This window comes from Phocoena phocoena, chromosome 11 (genome assembly GCF_963924675.1).
Source record: "Phocoena phocoena chromosome 11, mPhoPho1.1, whole genome shotgun sequence".
In the NCBI taxonomy this organism is placed as follows: Eukaryota; Metazoa; Chordata; class Mammalia; order Artiodactyla; family Phocoenidae; genus Phocoena; species Phocoena phocoena.
In genome coordinates this window covers 15,378,459-15,390,614 of record NC_089229.1, presented here as the reverse complement: position 1 = coordinate 15,390,614, position 12,156 = coordinate 15,378,459, and positions in this window count along the sequence as shown.

Genomic DNA, 12,156 nt, shown 5'->3' with positions numbered 1-12,156 from the left:
ATAGATAAAGAAGATGTGGTGTATATATATATATATATATATATATATATATATATATATATACACACACACACACACACACACAATGGAATACTACTACTCAGCCATAAAAAGAATGAAATTTTGTCATTTGCAACAACGTGGATGGACTTGGAGGGCATTATGTTAAGTGAAATAAGTCAGACAGAGAAAGACAAATACTATATGATATCACATATGTGGAATCTAAAAACATACAACAAACTAGTGAATATAAGAAGAAAAAAACAGATTCACAGATACAGAGAACAAACTAATGGTTGCTAGTGGAGAGAGGCGAGGAGGAGGGGCAATAGAAGGATAGGGGACTAAGAGGTACAAACTATTATGTTTAAAATAAGCTACAAGGATATATTATACAACACAGGGAACATAGCCAACATTTTATAACTATAAATGAAGTATAACCTTTAAAAATTGTGAATCATGGGCTTCCCTGGTGTCGCAGTGGTTGGGAGTCTGCTTGCTGATGCAGGGGACATGGGTTCGTGCCCTGGTCCGGGAAGATCCCACATGCCACGGAGCGGCTGGGCCCGTGAGCCATGGCTGCTGAGCCTGCGCGTCCAGAGTCTGTGCTCCGCAAAGGGAGAGGCCACAATAGTGAGAGGCCCGCGTACCGCAAAAAAAAAAATTGTGAATCACTATACTGTACACCTGTAACATATAATATTGTACATCAACTATACTTCAGTAAAAAATTATAAAAGCAAAACAAAACAGATATGTGTCCAATGTTAACAGCAACTGTCTCTGGAAGCCACAGCAGACACTGTCAGTTTCCCATAATCCAGTTCCCAGCCCCCATTCATGATCTCCTTAACCCATCTACAACTCCATATTCCACCACCTTCCAGCCAAGTGTGGCCACAGGGCACAGCTCTGTCCAATGAGATGAGAGCAAAGTCTCCTGGGCAGGACTCTCAGAGAAGCTTTTGTGCTCTTGATTTTAAAAGGGCCATTTTCATTTCTTTCCCCTTCTTCCTGTCCAGAACACTACATGATGCCTGAGGATGCAGCAGCCTTCTTGAGATCATGAGAGGCCAAAGAATAAGAACAAACTGTAACTAGTTAAGGCTGGTAAGACATGAATATTAACAACTGAGATAACACTTACACATTGCCTACTTCACTGTTCCAGCAGTTCATACATATTAAACTATTAATCCTTTCAATAGGAGGTAAAGGATATTATTGGTTTTATTTTATTTTATTTTATTTATTTATTTATTTTTGGGTGTGTTGCGTCTTTGCTGCTGTGCGCGGGCTTTCTCTAGTTGTGGCAGGCGGGGGCTACTCTTCGTTGCAGTGCACGGGCTTCTCATTGCGGTGGCTTCTCTTGTGGAGCACAGGCTCTAGGTGCATGGGCTTCAGTAGTTGTGGCACGTGGGCTCAGTAGTTGTGGCTCACGGGCTCAGTAGTTGTGGCTTGCGGGCTCTGGAGCGCAGGCTCAGTAGTTGTGGCACACGGGCTTAGTTGCTCTGCAGCGTGTGGGATCTTCCCAGACCAGGGATCAAATCCCTGTCCCCTGTATTGGCAGGCGGATACTTAACCACTATGCCACCAGGGAAGTCCCATAACCATGTTTTGTATTAAGAGACTATTGGCATCGACATGGCCTGGGGCAAGTGGTTTAATCTCACTGGACCTATTTCTCCATCTGACAAATAGACTAAACCAGTGACTTTTTTGTTAGTGATCCACAGCAGAAATATGATTGAGAACAACCAATCATGTATGTGTTTATGTGTGTAACTAAAAGTTTCATAAAATAGCTTTACCCTTAGAAAGACAGGTTTTTTTTCCTTGTCTTTTGTTTGTTTGTTTGTTTTGGCTGCACCACACAGCTTATGGGACATTAATTCCCTGACCAGCGTTCAAACCGTATCCCCTGCAGTGGAAGTGTGGAGTCCTAACCACTGGACCACCAGGGAATTCCCGAAAGACAGTTGTTTTTTTTAAAACAGAAGTTTTAGGTTCACAGCAAAATTGAGGGGAAAGATACAAAGATTCCACCACCTGACCCCACACGTGCACAGCCTCCCCCATTATCAACATCCCCCGCCAGAGTGGGACATTTGTTACAATTGCTGAACCAACTTTGACACATCATAATCACCCAAAATCTATGGTTTACATTAGGGTTCACTCTTGTGTTGTACATTCTATGAGTTTGCACAAATGTATAATGGCATGTGTCCACCATTATAGTATCATACAGGGTAATTTCACTGCCCTAAATATCCTCTGTGCTCTGTCTATTCATTCCTCCTCTTAGGCCCTGGCAACCACTGAACTTTTTACCATCTCCATAGTTTTGCCTTTTCCAGAATGTTGTATTGTTGGAATCATACAGTATGTAGCCTTCTCAGATTGGCTTCTTCCATTTAGTGATACACATTCAAGATTCCTCCATGTCTTTTCATGGTTTGATAACTCATTTCCTTTTTGCACTGAAAACTATTCCATTGTCTGGATGTACCAGTTTATTCATCCATTCACCTATGGAAAGAATCTTGGTTGCTTCCAAGCTTTGACAGTTACGAATAAAGCTGCCACCAACATCTGTGTGCAGGTTTTTGTGTGGACATAAGCCTGCAGCTCCTTTGGGTAGATACCAAGGAGCTCGTTTATTGGATTGTATGGTAAGAGTGTGTTTACTTTTGTAAGAAACTGCCAAAATGTCTTCCCAAGTGTCTTTACCATTTTGCACTCCCAATGGAATACATGAGAGTTCTTGTTTTTCCCTATCTTTGCCAGCATTTGGTGTTGTCAGTGTTCTGGATTTTGCCCATTCTAAAATATGTGTAGTGGCATCCTATGGTTTTAGTTTGCATTTTCCTGATGACTTGTGATGTAGAGCATCTTTTAATATGCTTATTAATTAATTTATTTTTGCTGTGTTGGGTCTTCGTTTCTGTGTGAGGGCTTTCTCTAGTTGTGGCAAGTGGGGGCCACTCTTCATCGCAGTGCGCAGGCCTCTCACTATCGCAGCCTCTCTTGTTGCGGAGCACAGGCTCCAGATGTGCAGGCTCAGTAGTTGTGGCTCACGGGCCTAGTTGCTCCGCGGCATGTGGGATGATCCCAGACCAGGGCTCGAACCCGTGTCCCCTGCATTAGCAGGCAGATTCTCAACCACTGCGCCACCAGGGAAGACCTGACCTGCTTTTTAATTGGGTTGTATGTGTTATTTATACATTTTGGATAACAGTTCTTTATCAGATGTGTCTACTGCAAGTATTTTCTCCCAGTCTGTGGCTTGTTTTCTCATTCCCTTGACACTGTTTTTTTGCAGAGCTGAAGTTTTTAACTTTAATGATATCCAGCTAATCAGTTATTTCTTTCATGGATCATGTCTTTCGTACTGTATCTAAAAAGGCATCATCATATCCAAGTTCATCTAGGTTTTCTCCTATGTTATTTCCTAGGAATTTTATAGTTTTGCATCTTATACTTCCACCTGTACTCCATTTGAGTTAATTTTTGTGAAGGGTATAAGGTCTATATCTAGATTCACTTTTTCACATGTGGATGTGAAAAAGTTATTCCAGAACCATTTGTTGAAAAGACTACTTTTACTCCATTGTATTGCCTTTGCTTTTTCGTCTATGATCAATTGACTCTATTTATGTGGGGGGCTATTATTTTCATCACTGCTTTACAGATGAGAAAACTGAAAAACTGAGAAGAGGTTAAGTAACTTTGCCAATGTCACACAGCTAATAAGTAGCAGAGCCAAGATTTAATAATGAGTTAATAAGAGCTGATAAATAGCAGCCTGGTGCCAATATCCCTGTACTTAACCACTGTGCCATACTCCCTGTCTAGATAAACAGACCCAGTTTGTGTCCTGGTGTCATGTTTGAGCAGTTGCACCATTTTTGGACAGCCTATATTTATATTTCTATATATGAAAAAGATATCTCTATTTACTTGTATTTCTTATTATGTGTGAAAAATAAATCTCTATTTAAGCCACTATTGCTTAGGGTTTCTGCTATATGTAGCAGAATACAGTCAGTCCTGATATCCAAGCCATCAGTAGCTAATACTCTAAATCCCTTCTATGTGCCTTCATAGTACATCACTCCCCTCCAACCCCCCGCCCCCATTAGAGTGTTAGCTCGATGAGGACAGGGGCTACAGCAATCTTGCATATTATTGTACCTTAGTACAATGTCTGGTACATATTAGATGCTCAATAAATATGTTTGAATAATTGAATAATTCATAAATGATTGATAGCTACAATTGCGATAAATTGAATCTCCTGTTCATGCTTTACTTAGCATCACGCTAATTTGCATTCTCTGTGTATGGGCTAGCCAAGAGAGAGGACGGTAGTTCTGTACTTCATGGTTATGTCAGTCTAAACTGGCATTATAAAAATATATACTATGAATGAGTCATCAAGTCCATGAACTATTGAGAGGTAAGTATATTTTTTGGCTTTTGTTTCCCTTGCAGTTTTTCTGTCCCCTTTCAGCTTCTTCTTTAGCCATCAGTTTCTTACTTTCTTTTAATTCCATACTGCTTCTAACATCAGTTTATCCTTCTGATTTGTGTATCTCAAATATGCTCTTAATTTCTTCCTTGTCTCTCCTTATTTCCCTGGACATGCTGCATGGTTCCTCTCCACCTCTGATACAGTGATTTCTCTAAGGCATGAAGAACTGTTTGCTACCCTATAATGTACCCTGCCTGTGCCATCCTCACCACTCATTTCAATTTCCTGGTATGATTTATTCAGCAATTAGACCATCATCCACACTTGGCTTTGCAGAAAGGCTTAATACGTTTGTCCTACCCCTTTGGGGACTGCTGCCGATTACCATCCAGAGAAGCTCAGGTCTCCATTTTGCTGATTCTTCACTGGAGCCAGATCAGCCACATGAGCCATTTTGTTTAATAGCAAATTGCACTATTAATTCTCAGAGTAACGTGCAATATGTGGAAGGAGTCGAGTGCCTCTGTTGGCAGGAAGGGATTCTGTTTCTCCCTTGTAACACAGCTCGCTTTTTCTCCCTGTGATGCAGTGGAGGGAGCATTGGAAGACAGGTGAACTGGAGCAGAGGCTGGTCTCATGGAGACGTCGGCCTTGACGTCGGCCTTGAGCAAGCCATTAATCCTCTTGGGGCATCAGTTGCCTCCCAACTCTCTAAGATAACATCCAGCCCTGTAATTTATGATTTTATAAATAAGAAATGGCAAAATAACTTTTAAAAGTCCATATTACAAAGGTAACCTGAATTAAATGTTAGGAAAAAAACCTCAGACTTTCCCCATAACATTTATTATAAAATTAATCATATTCCATCTCATAGGTGGAGTTCAGAAAAATAGACTGTAAGAATCAAATAACAGGTAACATCAGAATCCAGGATTCAAGGTTGGATTCATGGCAGGGATCAAGTCCAACCAGTGACAGGTGAGGCATAGGGGAAAGCGCTTCTAAAAGGTGAACTAGGGCTTCCCTGGTGGTGCAGTGGTTGAGAGTCTGCCTGTCGATGCAGGGGACACGGGTTTGTGATCCCGGTCCGCGAAGATCCCGCGTGCTGCAGAGCGGCTGGGCCCGTGAGCTGTTCCGCAAAAAAAAAGGTGAACTGAGTTTTGTGTCTTTCCTAGTTCTGCTGTTTGTGTTCTCTTATTTCCTGACCCCTACTCTCTGCTCTCCTTCCTCTCCCCCTAATAAATATATATTCTATATTTGTTATTTTTGTTAAATAAAAATGTATTCTGTTTTTTGGCAGGAAATTTATAAAATAAGAAAGTATGTATTGTTTCCTTGTTCTCCAATGATCATATTCAGGTGTGTTGTGCCTTCCTGCACTATAGCAATCTAATTAGTAGCTACAATTGCTGTGGCCCCAGGTCAACAGGTGAATGAGCTCCTGACACTCTCCACTTCAAGGTTCCTTCCAGGCAGTGATGCCAATTGGTGGAGCAGATGGAACATCACAAATATACAACCTCATGATCTATTATCTACATGTCGTCCATCTGAGTCAGTAGGAGAAATGAGAACATCATTCAGAACCCAGAAGCTCTGAAGAGCACAGGCTCAATTTAAGCCATTTATACATAGCTCACACATGTTCTCTCTCCTACACAAACCTCTCCCAGACCCCTTCCCTGATCTTGTCCCAACATGTAGCCAATGATACCATGTGTGGCTTTTTGACTTCACTTGTGTGGAGTTGCCTCATTATGAAGTAGTGAGGCTGTTGTGATGGCTAATTTTATGTCTCAAAACTATTATTATGTTTTAAAATGTGCCCAGATATTTGATCCAACATTATTCTGGATGTTTCTGTGAAGGTGTTTTTTGGATGAGATTAACATTTAAATTGATGAACTTTGAGTAAAGCAGATTACTCTCCATAATGTGGGTGGGCTTCATTCAATCAATTGAAGACCTGAATAGAACAAAGGCTGACCTCCCCCCAGCAAGAGGGAATTCTGCCAGCACATGACCTTCAGTCTCGAACTGCAACTCTTCCCTGAGTCTCCAGCCTACGGGCCTACTCCATCAGATTTTGGACTTGCCAAGCCCCCATAATCATGTGAGCCAATTCCGTAACATCAATCTCTCTCTCTATATGCACATCCTGTTGGTTCTGTTTCTCTGGAGAGCCCTAATATAGATTTCCATGGTTAGTCTTGCACATAGAAAGCTCCTAGGAAGAGAGAAACAAACTCCTGTCCTTGAACTGCAGGTACAGATAATGGAAGATTACCCTAGTGCAAAATTTCAAGTCTTGGAACTGGGACCTTAAGCTAAGATGACCTGACTGGCTGAGAAGCCTTATGTGATAATATTAGTTGTTTCTAGCTGCTGCCATGGGGTGTAGAAAGCATTGAGCCTGTGATTCTGTGCTCCTCTGACCTGGCAGACTCATTCAGAATGGGCTAAGTTTAGGTGCACCTCTCTGGATAAAAGAAGAGGGCCAAGTTCACTCTCCTGCACCCTTGTCCTATTTATACTCTTTGTGCTAATTCAGGAGTAATCCTAAGGAGAAGGAATTTTGAACTGAGTCTCAGGTAGTCATGCTTACTTAGTCTAGGATCCAGACCAAATGTTATGGTCCAAGCATATGCAGTAATGCTAAGTCCTACAATTGTCCATCTCACATGGACCTGGTGCTCCTTTCAGTCAAACTCCAGGTGCTCTTGGCTACCTTCCCTTCTTGGTCATAAGGATGCAAAAATTCTGAAATTTCTAGTTTCCACCTCCTTATTTTACCTGTTTTTCCATCAGGTCTTCGCATTTTGTAACCATTGCCTTAAATTCAGTGTCCATACCTACACTTTATTCTTGAATTCTTTCCCTTCTCTAATATGATTGGTTCTTCCTCTGATCAATGCTGCTTATTCAACAGTATAAAGAAAAACAAAAATCACCTGTGATTTACGTACCATTCAGGGATAGCTCCTATTAATATACAAACCTGGGCAACAAGGTGAATGGTAGTGCCCATTTGTTTATCTTGAAAAACTGGGGGAAGAGCATGTTTCAGAGATGGGTGTCAGGGTTTAGGGGAAATGAAGAATCCAGTTTTGGACAAGTTTGAGATATCTGTTAGATATCCAGGTGCAGAAGTAGAGTGAGTGATTTGATATAGGAATCTGGAGTTTAGGAGAGAAACCCAAGTTGGAGCTAGAACTTGAAAGTTATCAGTACATAGGTAAAATGTAAAGTCACGGGCAGGAGAGGTCATCAAGGGAGTATAAAAAGAAAAGAGTAGAGGTTTGAGGACGGAGTTCTGGGGCTCTACAATGTCTAGAAGTGGGAGAAGAAGGAACCAGCAAAAAATGACTGAGAAAGAGTGAACAGTGTGGTAGGAGAACAAGAAAGAGTCAAGTTTCAGAAGCCAATGAAGGAAGAATTTCGAGAAGATGTAAACCATCAACTCTGTCAGATGCTGCTGATAAGGTTTAGAAAATGAGGACTGAGAATTGGCCAATGGAATTGGTGACATGAAAGTCATTGGTGACTTTGACAAGAACAATCTTGGTGGAGCAAAGCCTGATTAGAGGGGATTCTGGAAAGAATGGGAGTAGAGACTGGTACTGTGAGTTTAGATAAATCTTTCTAGGAGTTTTGCAGAAAAGGGATGAGAGAGATGGAATGTGGGATGGAAGAGGACATGGTGGTCAAAGGAGGATTTATTGATTGATTGATTGATTGGCCTTGCAGCATGCAGGATCTTAATTCCCCGACCAGGGATAGAACCCGCACCCCCTGCAGTAGAAGCATGAGCCTTAACCACTGGACCACCAGGAAAGTCACTTAAATGGAAGATATTACACTTTTGAATACTGATGGTGATGATCATAATACTGTACTCCATTTATAAATGTACCATAGTTTACTTAACCAGTCCTGCGTTAGAACACATAAAATTGTCTCCAACTTTTGCTATTATAAATAATGCTGCAGTAAACATTTGCACTATTTCAGATGCAAGTGAAACACAACTTGAAAAATTACTGGCTGTCCCTGGACCAATAAATGATAATTGATCAAGGAGGCAGTGTAGCCAAAATTCAGCCTCTGTACACCTATACCAAATTGAATCTCAGAGACAGAGTTTTGACTGAAGTAGAAAATAGCTTTATTGCTTTGCCAGGCAAAGGGGGCCACAGTGGGCCAATGCCCTCAAAACTGTGTGTCCTGACCTGGAGGGGGTAGTGAGGAGTTTTATAGTGATGGTTCAAAGAGGAGGGCTTGATCAGCTCCTGGACATTCTTTTGATTGGCTGGTGGTGGGGTAAGCGGGAGTGACCATCATCAACCTTTTGGTTCCAACCAGTCTGGGGTCTACATGCTTGTAGGCAGCACACAGTTAACTTCTCCCACCTGGTGGGAGTTTCAGTATCTGCAAATCAGCTCAAAGGTATTGTTCTGTGTATCCCTTGAGGGGGAACCAGCACCTGCCCCAAGGCTGTATTATTGTTTCCTGACTGCTCCTCCCTTGCTTCCATATCTTTCTCTTCCCTGATTAGCAATTGTTTGAAACTGCCCTTTGGAACTCAGGGGTAGGTTCATGGAGGCTGAATGAAGCCTATTTCCTGCAAACAAGAAATGAGGGACACAGAAGGCTTTTGTGTCCAGGAGCCCCACAGGGTCCTGCTGGGTTTCAGCGGGAACTCTCACTGGCCCCATTTGGGTCAGGTGCCCAGTCCTGCTTCCTCCAATCGGTGCTGGCTGAGATGAGTGATAAGATGGCATTTCAACCACAGGAGGGGAATTTCCACAAAGGTGAGTGTGTGGTAGTTGCTCTGCACAGTTTTCCAAAAAAGGTGTTTATTACAACATCCTTGAATACCAGTCATTGTTTGCAGTTCTAATTCTTAGGATATATTCCTGAGTGAAATTAATGGGTCCAAGAATATAAACTTTTTTTAAAAACATCTTTATTGAAATATAATTGCTTTACAATGTTGTGTTAGTTTCTGCTGTATAACAAAGTGAATCAGCTATATGCATACATATATCCCCATATCCCCTCCCGCTTGCGTCTCCCTCCCACCCTCCCTAAACCACTCCTCTAGGTGGTCACAAAGCACCGAGCTGATCTCCCTGTGCTATGCAGCTCCTTCCCACTAGATATCTGTTTTACATTTGGTAGTGTATATATGTTTTAAAAGCTGTTGCTAAGCTGTTTGCCAATCTTCATGCCCACCTGCTAAGTATTAGAAAATCATTCCATGCTCCTTTCCCATCTCAGCGCTGACTACTGTAAAAAACTCAAGTATTTGAGAAGTGGAAAATAGTTTCTCATTGTTATTTTGATCTTACTAAGATTAGCTGATCAGCGAAGTTGAATCCAAGTGAAAATTAGCATTAACCAACACTTGCTCTAACAGTCCACTCACGGGCTACTGAACATGGTGGAACTGAATGATGCTGCCGCCACTCAGCAACTCTTTCCCCCCCACTCAGCAGCTCTGCAGTGGAGTATTTCTAAACACATCCTCAGAGACCTGTCTCCTTTTACAAACCTCCAGCTTGTATTGTTGGAGAGCACAGGCAGGGGCAACTCCATCCACCTCAGGGTCTCAGCAAAGAGAAGAGACCAAGCAGATGCTTGGGAGCCCGTCTCAATGCACTAGAAAGTAAACTTCAGCCTCTGCTTGGGATTTCTTTTTTTTGTGTCCTCCGTTCACCTCCGTGACTTTTGCTGTCAGTTGAAAGAACATGCCAGAGGCCGTGGAAAGCAGCAGCCGATAGTGGCAACACTGTAGGTCATCCCAGCTCAGCCCCTTCTCCTTCCAAGGCACTTGTTCAGCTGTCAGTATGATCCATGGGGCCTGTTTCCATTCCAGGCAACTCTAGACCCAGCAGCCCCTGACCCCCTAACACATGAACATTGTTCCTAGACTATCCGCTGCAGTGAGTGAATTCCTTAGGAGTGAAAAATGGACCTTTATTCCGAAAAGGAGAGAGGAGGAAGGGAAATAAAGTTTCATCTTTAAAAGTTCCTCTTTGGGCTTCCCTGGTGGCGCAGTGGTTGAGAGTCCACCTGCCGATGCAGGGGACACGGGTTCGTGCCCCGGTCCGGGAAGATCCCACATGCCGCGGAGCGGCTGGGCCTGTGAGCCATGGCCGCTGAGCCTGCGCATCCGGAGCCTGTGCTCCGCAACAGGAGAGGCCACAGCAGTGACAGGCCCGCGTACCGCAAAAAAAAAAAAAAAAGTTCCTCTTTAAGTCTGCAGTTTATGGGACCTTTACAAGCTCAGAATTATATAGAATTCCATCCTTCATCTCACCACTAAATTGCGAGGACTTAGATCCTATGGCTCCCCACCAGAGTGTATTTTGATTCCTTTATTGCATTTGGGTAAGTCTCATGACCTCTGTGCTTCCAAATTTGTAAAATAAGGAGAATAAAGGGTATCACTTTCCTGGCTGTCATTAATACCTCTATGAGTGGATTTATATAGTGTTTGCTTCTAACAATGAATAGAGCATTGAACAACTAAGGTGCACTGCATGCTGTCATTTCTTTTGTGACTTTTTAGTAGGTTAAAAATTCAGAGGCCTTGAAAAAGTTTAGAAAAAATAAACTCCCTCGGTATTTATTAGCTCTGGAGTGAGACAAACTTGGGTTCAAATTCCAGGTCTCTCACTTTCTAACTACATAGATCATAGGCAAATCCCTTAACCTCTCTTGGCCTCAGTTTCCTCACCTACAGAGCGGAGACACTAGTTGTATTTACCTCATGAGGTTGCTAAAAAGTAATACATGTAAAATGCTTGGCACATGAAAAGTGCTTGATATTGGTTGGCTATTATTATTTTAGAAATTATTTCTAGGTAGAGCTGACTCTCTGGTGTGAGATAGACCTTGGTTCAAATGTCAGGTCTCTTGTTTACTTAATGTCTCTGTGCCTCAGGTTTCTCATCTGTAAAATGATGTGATAACAATACCACCTAACCTCACAGGGATGTTGTGAGGATTAAATGAAATAATGTAAGTAAAGTGCATGGTACAGACTGTGTGCTCTATAAACATTAGTAATGTTACTACTGGTCCTTCACCTGGGCCCACCCTAATGCAAACTTATAAAGCTTGGGAAATATGTCATCTACGCCCTAGTGCCCACTCACCTGTCTCTGCCATGAACTCCTCTCCCTTTGATATTCCCTCTTCCCCAGGTGTTCATCCATATGTTCTTTCCTCAGCCCCAATCAAAACCCAGGACAAACTCAGAGAATAAATTTTAGTCCATGAGACATCTATCTCAAGGGTGTTTGCAACTTAAGCCCTATCTTGAGTGGTAAAACAAGGCTCTGGCCAGTATCCCAGGAATTGTAGACATCAGCAACCAGGTAGGTATGTTTCTCAAGCACCTGGCTTCTTCAGGGCTCTTAATGGTGCAGTACTTTGTTGGTGGCTCTTGGAGAAGGGCAGGTCTGAACAGAATAGGAATTCAAAGTCAGGGGTACTAAAAGATGACATATCAGTTAGGAATTGTGTTCAGCTGCTAATAGCAGAGACCAAACTACAACCAAGTAGGGGTTTATTCTCTCACATACAAGAAATCTGTAGGCAAACATTTTAGAGAAGAGATGGTATCTCTGTGACAGCATTAGGGACCTGAGTGTATTTTTTGC